Here is a 14948-nt window from a genome sequence, read left to right as displayed (position 1 = left end):
CTAGCAACACACGCCTACCAACAAGAAAAAACCTACAAGAGAGCTGTAGTAAATCATCCCATACACACGCAAGGAGGTAGCAGCATTTTCACAAGCCTTTACATGTGGCATAGCCACTAGAGAGGGACAAAGCCACACTTAGCATGGGCTACAAACACACGTTAATTTCTGCCTATCTACAACCAGCATGTAGGCTATTCAGCTTTCTAGAAGTCTTATCAAATAAACTCTTGCTGCACATTACCAGATCTATTATGGACTGTCGCTCTTTCTACAGTAAGCATTCAGAGGTACAACATAAAAACAAATGAGACAACTGAAGATAATCTTTTAATAAACCGTTGAAGTGTGAACATAAGTGGTTCTCCCACCATGGAGAAGATTTTTATTCGTTACTGTTTAAGAACTTTCTCCTTTTAGCAGGTCATTTCCTGTATCAAGCATTCTGGTCGGCTAGGTTTTTATACAGCATTCATCAGCATAGCATCTAGTCCAAAAGAACTCCATTGTGTCAAACAAGCAATGCTATGTTCCACCGTTCTTTCAAAGAAAGGGAGTTTGAGGCCAGATCACATGATCTAACTAAAAACATTCTCTCTCTTTATAAAAACTTATGTTAACAAAATCCCTGCTCCTTGGCTTCCCAGTCCCCTCCAGGAAAAACATCAGCAACAGCAGATCTAGCATGGCCCTCTACCCCTCTCACTTATCCAAAGTTTCCAAGCCCCACATGTGGTATTCAAAAAGTGAATGATATGAGTTAGATACTGTGCTAGGGTGAATGCAGAGCCCTGCTCAGCCACGAAGTGGAAAAATCCTCATTGCTCCTAGGTGGACAGGTGGATGTGAAAAGGGGAGAACTGGCAGAGTGTCCATCTTGTGGGATTCTATGGGCTTGATTTTCAGAAGAGTTGAGCTCCTCAAACTCCAACAGGGGCTGTAGGAGTTCTCTGTGGAAGTGGTGGATACACAGGAGCATAGCCAACAGAACTGTAACTGTGCAGAAACACTGTTCCCATAAGGCACCCTCAGGGCTCTCTTCTCCTACTTAAATCCCATAGTAGCTGCCACGAATGCAAGTTCAAATTGAGAATTTCCTTCTTTTGCCCTGTGCCTTTTGACCTTTGTGAGCTTGGCTCTGCGTTTAGGATTTTAGCTTTAGTGTCTGTCACAGTCTCCAAACCTAGGGCACTAGCAACCGTTTCTTTTGTAAGAGGGAAGAAAGCTCTGTTAATTATTGTTGCACCATTTCTATTATCATTGTTTATGATGCACCAAGTAAGGCCTCATTGTTCTAGGCTCTGTACAGACATGCTGTAAAGAGATAGTCCCTCACAATCGAGGTTGTGACAAGCAACAGATGATGACATGGACAAATAGCAATAGGAAGGATGGGGTAATAGTAATGTGCACAAACTGACATAGTGATGTCATAAGAAGGTCTTAGGGACCTTGCACTGACACTAAAGGGTCCTGATGAGGCCCTGTTAGAGTTTACATCAAACATATGTAGTATCTCAGATCCTAACACAGTATGAACTACTCTTTAACAACGCCGATAATCCCCCTGCTTTCTTTTTATTAATTTTGTTATTCAGTGTATATATTGTCTAATAAAAGAGAGAATAAGTCATCACAATAAAAGCAGCCTGTAGAAGTAGCTGTTCGATTTCAAGGCCACTGTGAGATGAATAGACTGTTTGGTGAAAGGATTATAGCATCAGAAGTAGTTCAGCCAATCACACAAATGACTTGAATTCTGTGCCCGCAAGGGCCAGGGCGGGAGGGAGATACCAGCGAAAGGCGGACACTCAGGCCTAAGAATAGTGAACTATGCTTTATTGAAGGAAGAACTTACGCTCCAATCAGCACGGGGAACCCCTAGGATGCACGGAGGGGCTGCAGGGAACTCTGGCCATTCGGGACAGCTGACCAGGCAGGACTCTGCCAGGGGGAAGGGGGGGGAAATAGTCCTCTGAGGCGCTATATTCTCCGTGCTTATCTCCGGATTACATGGGGCCAACAGCTGGTTACATTCTTATATGTATGATTTATGCTTATTACATAAACTAACTTGTTTACAGGAAAAAATATGCTGAGCTATGCTACAATATCTTTTGACAGGGTCTGTCGGACAAAATTCATTGAAACTGCCTGCATCCTCTGCTTACATTCAGTCACATACTCAGTCCACCACTTAGCTCCTCACCAATCTTCCGCAACCTTGCCCCTACAAATTAATTTTATATAATGGACCACTAACACATCTAGAATGGAGATCAGTTTTACAATCATACAAAAGCGGTGATAAAGGGACAAATTCTGCCCTCAGTAACACTTTGAGGAACAGAAGCAAGTCCTTCAGAGTGGGGACTGTGTCTTTTGTATGTTGCACAAAGTTCCGTAGGCATTTGAGGAACTACACAAGTTTTTATTAGTCATCAAGGTTCAAGTCCTTTGCTCCTTGATACAGGACTCCAAGGTCAGTGCAGTGCTGAAAGATTTCTGTCAGTCAGTAACAAAAAGAAAACGACAAGTTTTACCTCCACCTCTTTATTTCTCAAGCCAACAGGTATAAACCTTTTTAGAAGACAATTCCAAATCCAGTTTTATTGGAGAGTGATAGCTCCTTACTTTGATCATTCAATCACCCCTCTGAATCACCCCCACGCCCCTCCAGGAAAAACTGTGAAGCAAAGAGCTTGAGCTTTGAAGCTGTCGCAGATGCCAATGTTTCAAGGGCAAGTCAAGATACTTTCTTCCAGACTCAGCACTTGGCAACCAACAATCCATTTCAGTACATGCACAATTTCATTGGTGAAAAATTAAATTAAGCAATCTGGTCTGGTTTTCAAATACATGAAAGTTACAAAATTTACTACACCAGAAGCCCAAATTACTTCAAGACACGGGTACACCACATGATGCTAGTGTTTCTCTCTTCCCAGCTGAGAGATCTTGTGTAGAAGCCAAGGAGATCTGAGTCCAATCCCACTTCTACTACAGATTTCTTAGAATATCAGGGTTGGAAGGGACCTCAGGAGGTCATCTAGTCAACCCCCTGCTCAGGGCAGGACCAATCCCCAATTTTTGCCCCAGATCCCTAAACGGCCCCCTCAAGGACTGAACTCACAACCCTGGGTTTAGCAGGCCAATGCTCAAGCCACTGAGCTATCCTTCCCCCATATGACCCAAGGCAAGATCATTTGATCTCTGAGTTTGACCTCTCTATCTGTCAATTGGGACTAGCAATATCTCCTTGCTCCTACCTATTATCTGTCTTGTATGTTTAGATTGTGAAATCTAGCCGCGGATGCTTGTGTGCATATTGTGTTATCAAAATGGCCTTGGTCCCACATGGGAAAGATGAAGCTTAGCAATGTTGTAGACTCTAGGGCGAGGCAGAGATTGCTACTAACGTACCTCCCCTTGCACAGTATACGTTTACACAAGTCCAGCCTGCCATCACAATTCAAGTCACCAAGGGTTTATCTACTGCATAGCTCTGCTGCTCCCTCCTCCCAATCTCTAACCCTGTTTCCTCAATCACTCAGCTGATAAACATGGCAGCTTCCTGCAGCAATACATCTGCTAGCCGATGATGAGCTCCTGTGCGAGAATACAGAATTAAATCAACCAGCGTCAAGCAGATTTTCCAATCCGATCATCTGGCCCCACGCTAATTAGACGTTAAAAGCCCCGCCTAGGAGTCAGCCAAGGAGGGTCCCGGCTTCCCGCAGGGAGGCACTACAAGGAGAGATCGTTCCCGACACCGACCTACAATTTTTAACTCAGTCCCCTTTATGCTTTATACAGCTCTGCAGGACCGTGCTTCAGCTCCCCTCCAACCTGCCATGCGGGGTGCAAGGGACGGAGTCAGGAGAGCCAGCCGCTTCCTTGCACTTTCTGCAGCCGTATCCGCCAACCCGCTCTCCCCGGCAGGGACTGGGGCTGTTTAGCTGCGGCCGTCAGGCTGCAGCCCCCCCGGCACATCAGCGATCGCTGGGCCCGCCAGCCCCGGGGTGGGGAGAGGCCGCCGATACTCACACTGGAGCCGCATTCTGGCAGCACACGTGTGCAGGGACGCTCCCGCCGCCGGCGCCTCCTCCCCAGCACCTGCGAGCCGGGCCCCCGCCTCGGCAAGTCTGGCTACAGATCGCTCCCAGGCGCCCTGCAGGTGAGTTAATCAACACCACGTGCCCCATTCCCAGGGCGGGAGAGTCCCTTTGCAGCGCGCCGCCGCGGGTTGCCGGGCTGTGTGTGCGCGCGTGACTCAGCAAGAGAAGGGATTTAAAACCCAGGAGCATGAATGCGTTTATTTGTGGCGCCTCAGGAACGTGGCTCAGCCGAACCAAGGAGAATCAATGCCTGCAACATGTGAAACTAGGCCGTTTACTGGGCAGCCTCCTCTGCCAGGGTCAGCTGGGTCAAGAGCTCTGGCTTGGTGGTAGGGAACTGAGGGCAGGCGAGCTCCCACCCACCCGCGCTTCAGGCCATCCGGTGGAGCAAGGGTCCGCTGCTCTCTCTGGGCGTTTACCTTTCTGCCACCCATCTGTCCCTGCTGGAGAATGGGCAGGGTGGTAGAGTGGCTCTGGAGATGGACAGGACTACTCCGGTGTCTTTCCCCCTTCAAGGGAGGGCACTGGTGCTTAATCAACTAGTCCTGTCCAGGCTCTGGTACCGGCTCAACACCCTGGTCCCGGCCCCGGATTTCCTGGCCAACCTCCGGACGTTGATTCTGGAGTTCTTCTGGTCAGGACTGCACTGGGTCTCTGCAGGGGTTCTCCATCTACCCCTGGAGGAGGGAGGGCAGGTCTCTGCACTCAGGTCCATGTCTTCCGCCTCCAGGCCCTGCAGAGGCTCCTTTATGGTGCAGATAGTCCAGCGTGGAGTGTACTGGCACACGCTTTCCTGCGCTGCTTCCGAGGGCTCCGATATGACCGGCAGCTCCTTTACCTCCATCCGAGAGGTCTTCCGCGAGACCTCTCCGGGATGCTGGTCTTCTACCAGGACCTCCTCCGGACCTGGAAACCGTTCACAGCGACCAGGTCCGTGGCGGCCTCCATGGGGGAAGATCTCCTCGCGGAGCCCCTGCTACACAACCCCCAGCTGCATGTGCAGGTGGCGGAGTCCCCCTCGATGCACCAGAGGTTGGTCCTGGCAGAAGTTACCAGAGTCGGAGACCTCCTGGACTACGACCGGGGAGACTGGCTGGATCCCCTGATGCTCGCTCAGCGCATGGGGCTCTCCAGACCTTGTACTGCCCTGCGCATACTTCAGGAGGTGAGGGCTGCTTTGCCGCCCGCTGCTCGGGTTTACCTCGACCGGGTCCTAAAAGAGGGCATGCCCTACCCACCCTCCACCCCAGGCCCTCCGGACCTTTTCATCGGGTCCCTGCCCCGTGGACCCAACCGACCCCCTCCGCCCTTTCACAGTGAGCCGGCTACGCGAGCTGCAGCCGGTCCGGTTCCAGACCGCGCCAAGGAAACATCTCTACACGCTCGTGCTCCACACCCTTCATGTCCTCACCCTCGCGTCCCGCCCTGACACAAAGTGGCGGGACCTCCTGCCACCTCTAGAGGGTGCGGAACCCCGGTGGGCCAGCCTATATTCCACCTTAGTCCTGAGGCCCACCGGGGATATCAGTTGGCGGCTCCTTCACGGGGCCGTGAGCACGGGCGTGTACTTGGTGCGGTTCACCCCAATCCCGGACACCTGCCCCTTTTGCGGCGTGAGGGAAACCCTGGCGCACGTCTACCTGGAGTGCGCCAGGCTGCAGCCCCTATTCCGGCTCCTCACGAATATTTTGTTAAGATTTTGGTTGCACTTTTTCCTTCACCTCCTTATCTATGCACTCCCTATCTGTAGCCCCATTAAGTCGCGGGACCTCCTGGTCAACCTCCTCCTGGCCCTGGCTAAAGTGGCCATCTATAAAACCAGGGTGAGGAGGTTGGCCGATGGAGTCTCCTGTGACTGTGGGGCCTATTTCCTATCCTCCGTCCGTTCACGCCTCCAGGCAGAGTTCCTCTGGGCGGCGTTCACTGACTCCCTTGACGAGCAGTGGGCGCTGTCCGGGCTTCTCTGCTCGGTATCCCCATCAGGTTCCCTTCGTTTGACCCTTTGACCGCACTCCTGTCCCTGTTGTTCATTCGTTGTCCCCCATAAATATTTGGTTTTCCAGGTCCTGTGGACCCCCTCCTTAGGCTGGGGGGGGATCCTTTAGCAGTGGGCGGGCATGGATCCCAATAAAACATGTGAAACCAGAGAACCAGCCTTAAATCCATCCACATTCAGCCAAGCATTTACTGAGCTGTTGGAGTCCCATTAAGCCTCAATTTACAGTTAAGCCTGTGCTTTGGTGAAAGGGATGGGCATGGAGCAGGCATACATGCATTCTTGACTCTCTCATTCTCAACCCAGTGAATGAAAATCTTGCATGTTGATACATTCTTCCTTATGCTGTTTAACACTAGTAGTTTGTACCTAATCAACTCTTTGCATAATAAATATACCACTACTACACTGGAATTACAGAAAGCTCTTTTGATAAGTAAGATTATCTCATATTTAAGAAGGCAAAATGAGTAAATGCCCTTCATAGAGTTTTTTAATTAAACAAGAGCTTTTTCTCTCTTCAGCAGGGCTACATTAGCTGTTGGTGAGGCAGAGTGGTAGTGGAGGGCAAGACTTATTTTAAGATTTTTTTCACGGGTGAATTTCAGCTTATTAAAAGTGGAAAGAGTGAAAGCACTGGTTTAAAGCCAAAGGCGGTGTGTTCCGGTATTCATTAGTCTAGTAAATACAATTATCGTTGCTTCTGAAATGCTTACAGGTAGATTCAATAGAATATACTTCCTCACATTAATCAGCCAGTAATGTATCACAATGTTTAATAAACACTGAAGTCCTTCAGGAACAGAGACTACCAATTGCTTGTGGTTATTAGGCATCACCCATAGCTGGACCAAGTACTTATCCTTAGAGCCCTGTGTGGATACAAAATTTGTATCCGTATGTGATCTGCAAACATGGTCAGCAGATATAAAGCGGATATCTGCAGATTTACAGGGCTCTACTTCTCCTCACTAGTGAGTTAATATGATGTACAGTTTGAGAGTTCTCATGAACTTGAACACAAATGCATCAGTCATGTGCAGTTGTATTTACACAAGTTGGCGTGATTGGGCCCTGGCACACACATATTTAGAGTGTGCCAGGCTGCAGCCCCTTTTTCGGCTCCTCACAAATATTATGCTTTTGGCTGCACTTTTCCCTTTCATTTACACACTCCCCATCCGTGGCCCCACAAAGTCGCAGGATCTCCTGGTTAACCTCCTCCTAGCCCTAGCTAAAACAGCCATCTATAAAACCGGAGAGAGGAGGTTGGCCGATGAAGCTTCCTGCGACTGTAGGGCCGTTTTCCGATCCTCAGTACATTCACGTATCCGTGCGGAGTTCCTCTGGGCGGCGTACACCGACTCCCTTGACACCTTTGAGGAGCAGTGGGCACTGTCCGAGGTTCTCTGCTCAGTGACCCTATCTGGTTCCCTCTGTCTGACCCTTTGATTGACGGGAAGAGCGAGAGACTCCAGCCCCAGCCATTACCGCTGTGGATATCATTATCACCACCACCTAGGAGGGGCCCTTTCACACGTGGGTGCATGCTCCCTCCCCCCCAAACTGCCCACCCTGCAGCCTTGCCCATCTTGTTGGGCACTCTCAGGAGAGGAATAGTTGGTGACACTGGGCGTGGCACTAGGTAACTCAGGAGGGAGGAAGACCATGAGTGTCGAGGAAGCCCCCTCGCTCTGGGCCCAGGCAAGCCTGAACACTTCTTTCCCCTGAAGGGTGCTGTGTTATACATTGCATTTGCTTTTGTTTTGTTTGTTTTATCTTCTTTGGTGATTTGTGTAAGTGTGTTACACACACACATTTTTTTCTGCTTCAAAAAAAAAAATATATAGAGGCCAGACCTTGAGTAAGTTTTCCTTGAGAGCTGCTAACTCAAGCTATCTGTAGTGTGTTCACTAGTGCCACAAAGCAACAACGGAGAGCTTTTAGTCCTCCAGTGCCTTCCCACGAACCCTCTTCCCTGTGACCTTTTCTCGACATCTACACATTCCCTGTTCCTGCCTGGAAGTCACCTATAGTGCCCTGCAAATCTGCAGATATCTGCTTTATATCTGTGGACCACTTTTGTGGATTGGGTGTGTGCATACAAATTTTGTGTCCATGCAGGGCTCTCGTCATCTACCTTGCAAATAGGCCAGCTCAGCGCTCTTCCACCTAGTTGCTTGCAACTTCAGGTACCACCAACTGCTCTCATTGCTTGTACAGAGCTCCATTTTCTGAGAATCTTCCCCCCCAGCATATTCCCAGTATGTTGTCAACAAGCTGGAGGCTGGCACCAAGGTACACCATGGTGGGTTTCTGCTGCAAGGCTAGAAAAGTCCACAGTTTTAGGGTTCAAGAGGCATTTATGGGATTCCACAACAGAATGTCATTGTGAAACATTTCTCCAAAGTATACCTTAGCATCACAATAAATCCCTAAAAGCATATGAACACATGACTATTAAATATTCTACAGGACATTATATTATGACTATAAATTGGAAAGTACTGCAGTAGAACTTTACTGAACTGCATTTTGACAAGCCACAAATCTGCAGTGTAATTGTTTAGGGGATTTTGCCATGATGGCAGCAATGTCATGGTTTTGGCCTTTCTAAGGCTCGTGTCTTTGCTGCTAGGCCATGTATGCCTTATGATGTCTGGAGCAGACTTTTCATAATAAAACTTTTGTATTTTAAACATGATGCTACAGTGCTGTTATTCATGTTGTTTTGCTTTTAAAGTTTATCAGTTAACTGAAGCAATAACCAATAAATACACCTTTTAGAAATGTAATGGACTGTAATTGACACCAAAGTAGCACAGGCAGTCTCACCAAATATGTTCAAAATCCACAGAAACTCCAAGGCAAAAACTAAGTTAACCTGGAGTAAAGTTGGAAGAATGCATAAATAATGCAATAAACTATGGGAGAATAACATTTGAGAACACTGTAGTCAGGGCCGTCCCTACCCATACGCAAAGTACGCAGCTGCGTAGGGCACCAGGAAATTTGGTGCCCCAAATTTCCTGGTTCCCTACACAGCTGCCTGCTGCTCCAGCCACTGCTCCACCACTTCCCCATGGCTCCTGCCCCTGCTCCATTCCAGCCCCGCCTCTTCCCACCCTTGCTCCGCCCCCCATTTCCTCAGGTTGGGCCTGCACTCACCGGCGGCGGGAAGTGCAGCGACCTGGCCCCAGCTGCACCACCGGTGAGTGCTGGGGGGTGGTTCCCTCCTGCCCCCCAAGCCAGCCCCCACCCCACCGCGGAGGCCTGGGGCCCCCCCCACACACCCTGCAGGGGGGCTGCGTAGGGTCCCAGAATGGCTAGGGACAGCCCTGACTTTTTTGAGAAAACTACAAATATTAGAAATCTTGGAAATTCAAGTTTGATCTTATGTATAGACATTACAATGTTGTTTGGCGGCGTTATTGGCCTAGGGAATTGGGGGAAGCAGTCAATGTGACATATCTTGATTTTAGTAAGCCTTTTGACACAGTCCCATATGAAATTCTCTTAAGCAAACTAGGGAAATGTGGTTTAGATGAAATAACTATAAGATGGATGCACAACTGGTTGAAAGACTATACTTGAAGAGTAGTTATCAATGGTTCACTGTTAAACTGGGAGGGGGGTATCGAGTGGGGTCCTGCAGGCATCAGTCCTAGGTCTGGTATTCTTCAATATTATCATTAATGCTTTGGATAATGGAGTGGGGAGCATGCTTATAAAATCTGGAGATGGCACTGAGCTGGGAAAGGTTGCTAGCACTCTGGAGGACAGGATTAGAATTCAAAATTACCGTGACAAATTGGAGAATTGATCTGAATTCAACAAGATGAAATTCAATAAAGACAAGTGAAAAGTACTAAATTTAAGAAGAAAAAAATCAAACGCACAACTAAAAATGGGGAATAATTGGCTAAGTGCTGACAAGGATCTGGGGATTATAGTGGATCACAAATTCAATATAAACAATGTGATGCAACTATGAAAAAGGCTGATCTTGTTCTGGGGTGTATTCAAAAGAGTATTGTATGTAAGACATGGGAGGTAATTATCCCACTCCAATCAGCACTAGTGAGGCCTTAGTTAGTTGAAGTACTATGTCCCATTCTGTGTGCTACACTTTAGGCAGGATGTGGACAAATTGGAGAGAGTCCAGAAGAGAACAACAAAAATAATAAAAGGTTTAGAAAACCTGACCTATGAGGAAAGGTTAAAAAACCTGGGCATGTTTAATCTTGACAACTGAAGACTGTGAGGAGGGAACCTGATAGTCTTCAAATATGTTAAGGGCTGTTATAAAGAAGATGGTGATCATGTCCACTGAAGGTAAGACAAGAAGAAATAGGATTAATCTGCAGTAAGGGAGATTCAGGTTAGATATTAGGAAATATCATTGTTTTTCAGGAAAAACTTTCTAACTGTAAGGGTAGTTAAGCACTGGAATAGGCTTCCAAGGAAGGCTGTGGAGGTTTTTATCGTCACTGGAGGTTTTTTAAAAACAAGCTAAGACAAAATCCTGTTTGAGAATGACTTCTCAAGGTCCCCTCCACTATGATTCTATGTGTGAAAATACACAGCTAAGATCACTCAAACTACCTTAACTCTACTCCTCTACCTCTGCCCACAACAACTGAGAACTAAAAGACAGTCAATAGATATCTTCACTGCAGTAATGTATGAAAGTTGAAAGTGAGTTTACTTCCTTTTTATTCTACTGATTGAGAATTACTGTAGCAGGAAAACTAAACTGGCTTTAAAAATATGACCATACCAGGATTCACATAGCTACACAATACTGCTTTCTTTAAGACCATATGCAATCATCAAGGAAAAAAAAAACAACACAGGCTTTTACATCGTTTTAGCAAATGTTTGGAACAATCATATAGGGTAGTTCCCCAAAAATGTATGGATGTTCAAATATAAAAGTTTGTCATATTGTGAGACTCAGACTATTCATGAGGCTAGTACATCTACGGATAAAAATACTTTGAGGGTCAGGCCCAAAATTAGGTGGATTACACATCAGGGATGTGCGTGATTATCACATTTTACATACTATAGAAACACACACCCAAACCAGAAACATGTGTCCGCCATAGTATTCCTCCAAATTATATTTTTAACACATCACACAGAATAATGTTTCAATGTTGGGGCTCCATGCATATATAGTACAACCTATGCCCCTTCTAATAATATATAGGGGCTAGTCAGTAGGCATGTGCACCATTACTGTCTGCTTGATAGAATGTCTGACCTTAAGTTTGTATGATTGTTTCTTCTATGGGCTGCATCTTATTGTGGCTATGTGCCTTAAGACTCCTGCAGCCAATTTAGATGCTTCTTTAGGTCAAGTGTATTTTGTTGTTTTGTTAACTGAATCCTATGCCCAATGACAGCCATAAAGCACATGTGACCATGGTGTGCAGAATATACATGAGTACTATGAAGTCTATGAAGCCATGAATTTGTTACAACTGCCTTTGAAAATGTACCCTAATTGCCCCAGGGGAAGGCAGTGGATAGAAAATAATCAGGAAGCCATGTTGGTACTGAATAACCAAGCTAAATTCAACATTTATAAGAACACGTAGAAGAGAGATTTTTTTTAACCAAAAAGAAAAGGAGTACTTGTGGCACCTTAGCGACTAACCAATTTATTTGAGCATGAGCTTTCGTGAGCTAAAGCTCACTTCATCGGATGCATCACATGTAGCTCATGAAAGCTCATGCTCAAATAAATTGGTTAGTCTCTAAATTGCCACAAGTACTCCTTTTCTTTTTGCGAATACAGACTAACACGGCTGTTACTCTGAAACCTTTTTTAACCAAGGCAGTCCCAGGATTTAGGGTTTGTGATAGGAGACAGGTTGGTGAGAGTTAAGAAGATATAATTCCCTAGTTAAGACCCCACCCAGTGCAAGAATGCTCTCTTTAAACCACTGAGCATAATACAGCCTAGTGCCTTTCTCACTGTCTTGAAGACAAATTGTAAACAAAAGAGATTCTCTCCTCCCCACCTCACTGTACTTTAGCAATCTGTGCAGTAACATAATTACAATATAGTGATAACATGACTGCCATAAATTATGCCTGTCATCGTACGTTAAAATCTTGGCTTCTGCAGGTTGTCAACATTCCTTGCTTCTTTACTTAGCTTTTTGACTTTTCACCAACAGCACTGGCCCATCCCTAATAGCATATTTGTTTCCTTCGTCTCAGGGCTGGGTTCTTTAAATGCTAACTGTCAAACCTGAGGGCAGTTATCCAAACAGGTATAAGCATGAAATCCTGTTTTCACAGATCAAAAAAGGATTTAAGAACAAATTGCATGATAAAAACCTACTTTAAAACTACTATACTCTAAATAAGTGTAGCTTTTTTTAAGGAATAAATCTGTGCAAAGTAGGAAAGCCAAGGAGCCTAGCTTAATTATAAATATTTCATTATTCGTAACCTGTATGATTACTAAAAATACCCTTTTAGTGTGTAGCTTATTTACGATAGATGAGATTCTGATTCTGTGTTCATCATTGCCCATATTAGAAAATACAACATCCATTCTTATGCAGTTTATACCTAATTTTTGTATTATACAAGAGCTAGTTAATTCCTGCATGGTCTGCTGCACTGAGTTTACAGTGGAGTTTTCCAGACTTACACCAATTGCACACATTTAATAATATGTCTCGGTGCTCTGGGTGTAAGTACACTAAGGAAAACAAATTTTATAAAGAACTATCAGCAAATTTCAAACACTAATTTTTATTTTTTTTTTTTACCACAGTAGCCCTTCAAGGAGTAATGCAGATACTACACTTCAGTATTATGCAGCTCTGAATGAAACCAATTATACAAGGAAACTCAACAAAGGTAAGCTGGTCTTAAAGGAGGTATCAAATCTGTTTGGCCTAAAATGCAAGTTTCGTTAAAAGAAAAGAAGGAAAAAAAAAAGGAAAAGCATGTTTGGGAGTGGAGGGAGCAAATGACATTTAAGACTACCTAATAAATGCTTTCGTGATTTTTTTTTTTCAATTTCAATGAACACAATTTTTGTTGGAATGATTTAGGTTTCCTTGCAGTGCAGAAAATTCTGACCCAACAGGCATTGTACTAGTGGTTGCCCAGAGAACAGAACACTGGAGTGGGACTCAGGAGACTTGGCTGCTATTCCCAACTCTACCACCAGACTGCTGGTTGGTCTTGGGCAAGTCACTTCACCTCTATACCTGTTTCCTCATCTATAAAATGCAGAAAATAATATTTGCCTCCTTTGTAAAGTTCTTTGAGATCTACTGATGAGCTGTTAGTGCATCCGTTCTCAAATTCTGATTTGCATGGTCCAACTCCCCTTCCAGCCTCAGTTCCATAGCTTCCCTACAACAACTGGGCCACTTAACTACACAGAATTAAAGAAACAAAATGAAAATAAAGCAGTTTTAAACTGATGGATGTGACTGCTTGGCCCTGGCCCCCCAGTCTATATTTTTTGTTTATTTTCTCTCTGATTGTAAACTTTACTTGCATTAGATCTTCCCACAGTGTCAGAGACACAAGTTCTCTAATCTCTTCTGATTCTAGTTTTGTACTCTTATATGTTTATTACCCCTCCTGTTTTGCTGCTATGTACAAATTTAATGGCAAGTTCAATCTACGGTACATTTTAAAAAAATACAAAGCAGCCATGCAGGGTGGACAGAGGTACTTGAGTGTTTTTTTTTTCAGTCTGCAGAAAAATAATCTCTGGAAAGTCTGAATGTGTTCTGGACTAAGTTGCAATTCCCAGGAAGTGTCACTGCTTGGAGACCACCGCTTGTTTTTGCTTTATGCCAGAAGCAGTTCCACTTGGATGACCAATGTAGAAGAATCAGAAAGTGATGATAAACAAGGAGTGAAACTAAATAGGACAGCCAGGGTATCCAAACTAAGAGGATTTAAAGAGTAAACAAACAGCATAAAAAGCAAATTATTTGCTATTTGAATGATCCCACATGTAGGTATTTGTGACTCAAGAACCCCCAAATTTCAACTGGCAAGGGGGGGCAGAGTACAAGAATATCCTGATTCTGGTATAGAATGTGTGACCTGTCCCTCGGGGGAACACTGTACACCCCCATGTTCATCTTTATAAAATGGTTGTGTGGTATCCCATGCAAAGTTTGTCATGTTGGGTATCTTTGAAAGGCTTATAATGCACTGAGCATGGTTGTTATTGTGATGTTATAGTAATTGTTACAGTAACGTTATAGGTTATAATTTCATGTATATAGTTAGGAGGCTCAAAATGTATCCTCATGGTTTAAGCAAGCCCATGCAAAAACTCTCCAAGAACTCAGTTCACACCTCGTCAGGGCATGGATGGGACAAACCCAGCCCAGCCTCACAGGAACAATGGATACTGGCTTAGGAAGCAGCAAAAGAATCTGTTAGACCCTTGAGGGAGTCACCCACTTCCTTTGGGCAGTTTGGGACTGCGATGAGGTAATACTCACTTGACTCTGAAGGGGTGGGGGTAAAGCCAAGAGGAAAGAAAGAATATGATAAAAGGGAGAGACATTTTGCCATGCTCTCTTTCTTCCACCTACATCTACAGACATCACCACCACCAAGCAACTGAAACGCTGATGGAAGGGGAGAGCCTGACTGAAAAGTAACCAGCCAGCCTGTGGTGAGAAGCATCTAAGTTTTAAGGACATTCAAAGTGTTAAGATCATCTTAGAATGCGTTTTGCTTTTATTTAACCAAATCTGACTTATGCTTTGATTTATAATCACTTAATCTGTCTTTATAGTTAATAAATCCATTTGTTTGTTCTACCTGAA

The 14948-nt window shown here is 45.2% G+C and overlaps 1 protein-coding gene and 1 long non-coding RNA gene across 4 annotated transcripts in view; one reads left to right on the top strand and one right to left on the bottom strand.

The window, feature by feature from the left end:
* The window catches only part of PRXL2A (peroxiredoxin like 2A), a 20384-nt gene extending 16196 nt beyond the window's left edge, over positions 1 to 4188 (bottom strand). For 2 of the 3 annotated variants that reach the window (XM_048857595.2, XM_048857596.2), the window contains exon 1: positions 4048 to 4185. The gene's annotated coding sequence lies outside the window, so the exon portion shown is untranslated. Of the gene's footprint in view, positions 1 to 4047 lie in introns of all 3 variants that reach the window. The other variant, XM_048857597.2, reaches the window with a different exon arrangement.
* Positions 4039 to 14948, top strand: LOC142072778 (uncharacterized). The gene is made up of 3 exons (XR_012669349.1): positions 4039 to 4177; positions 12914 to 12999; positions 13852 to 14948. It is a non-coding gene; the product is annotated as an uncharacterized LOC142072778 (long non-coding RNA).

This window comes from Caretta caretta, chromosome 7, assembly GCF_965140235.1.
Source record: "Caretta caretta isolate rCarCar2 chromosome 7, rCarCar1.hap1, whole genome shotgun sequence".
Taxonomy (NCBI): domain Eukaryota; kingdom Metazoa; phylum Chordata; order Testudines; family Cheloniidae; genus Caretta; species Caretta caretta.
This window is presented reverse-complemented; position numbering and strand designations above follow the sequence as displayed.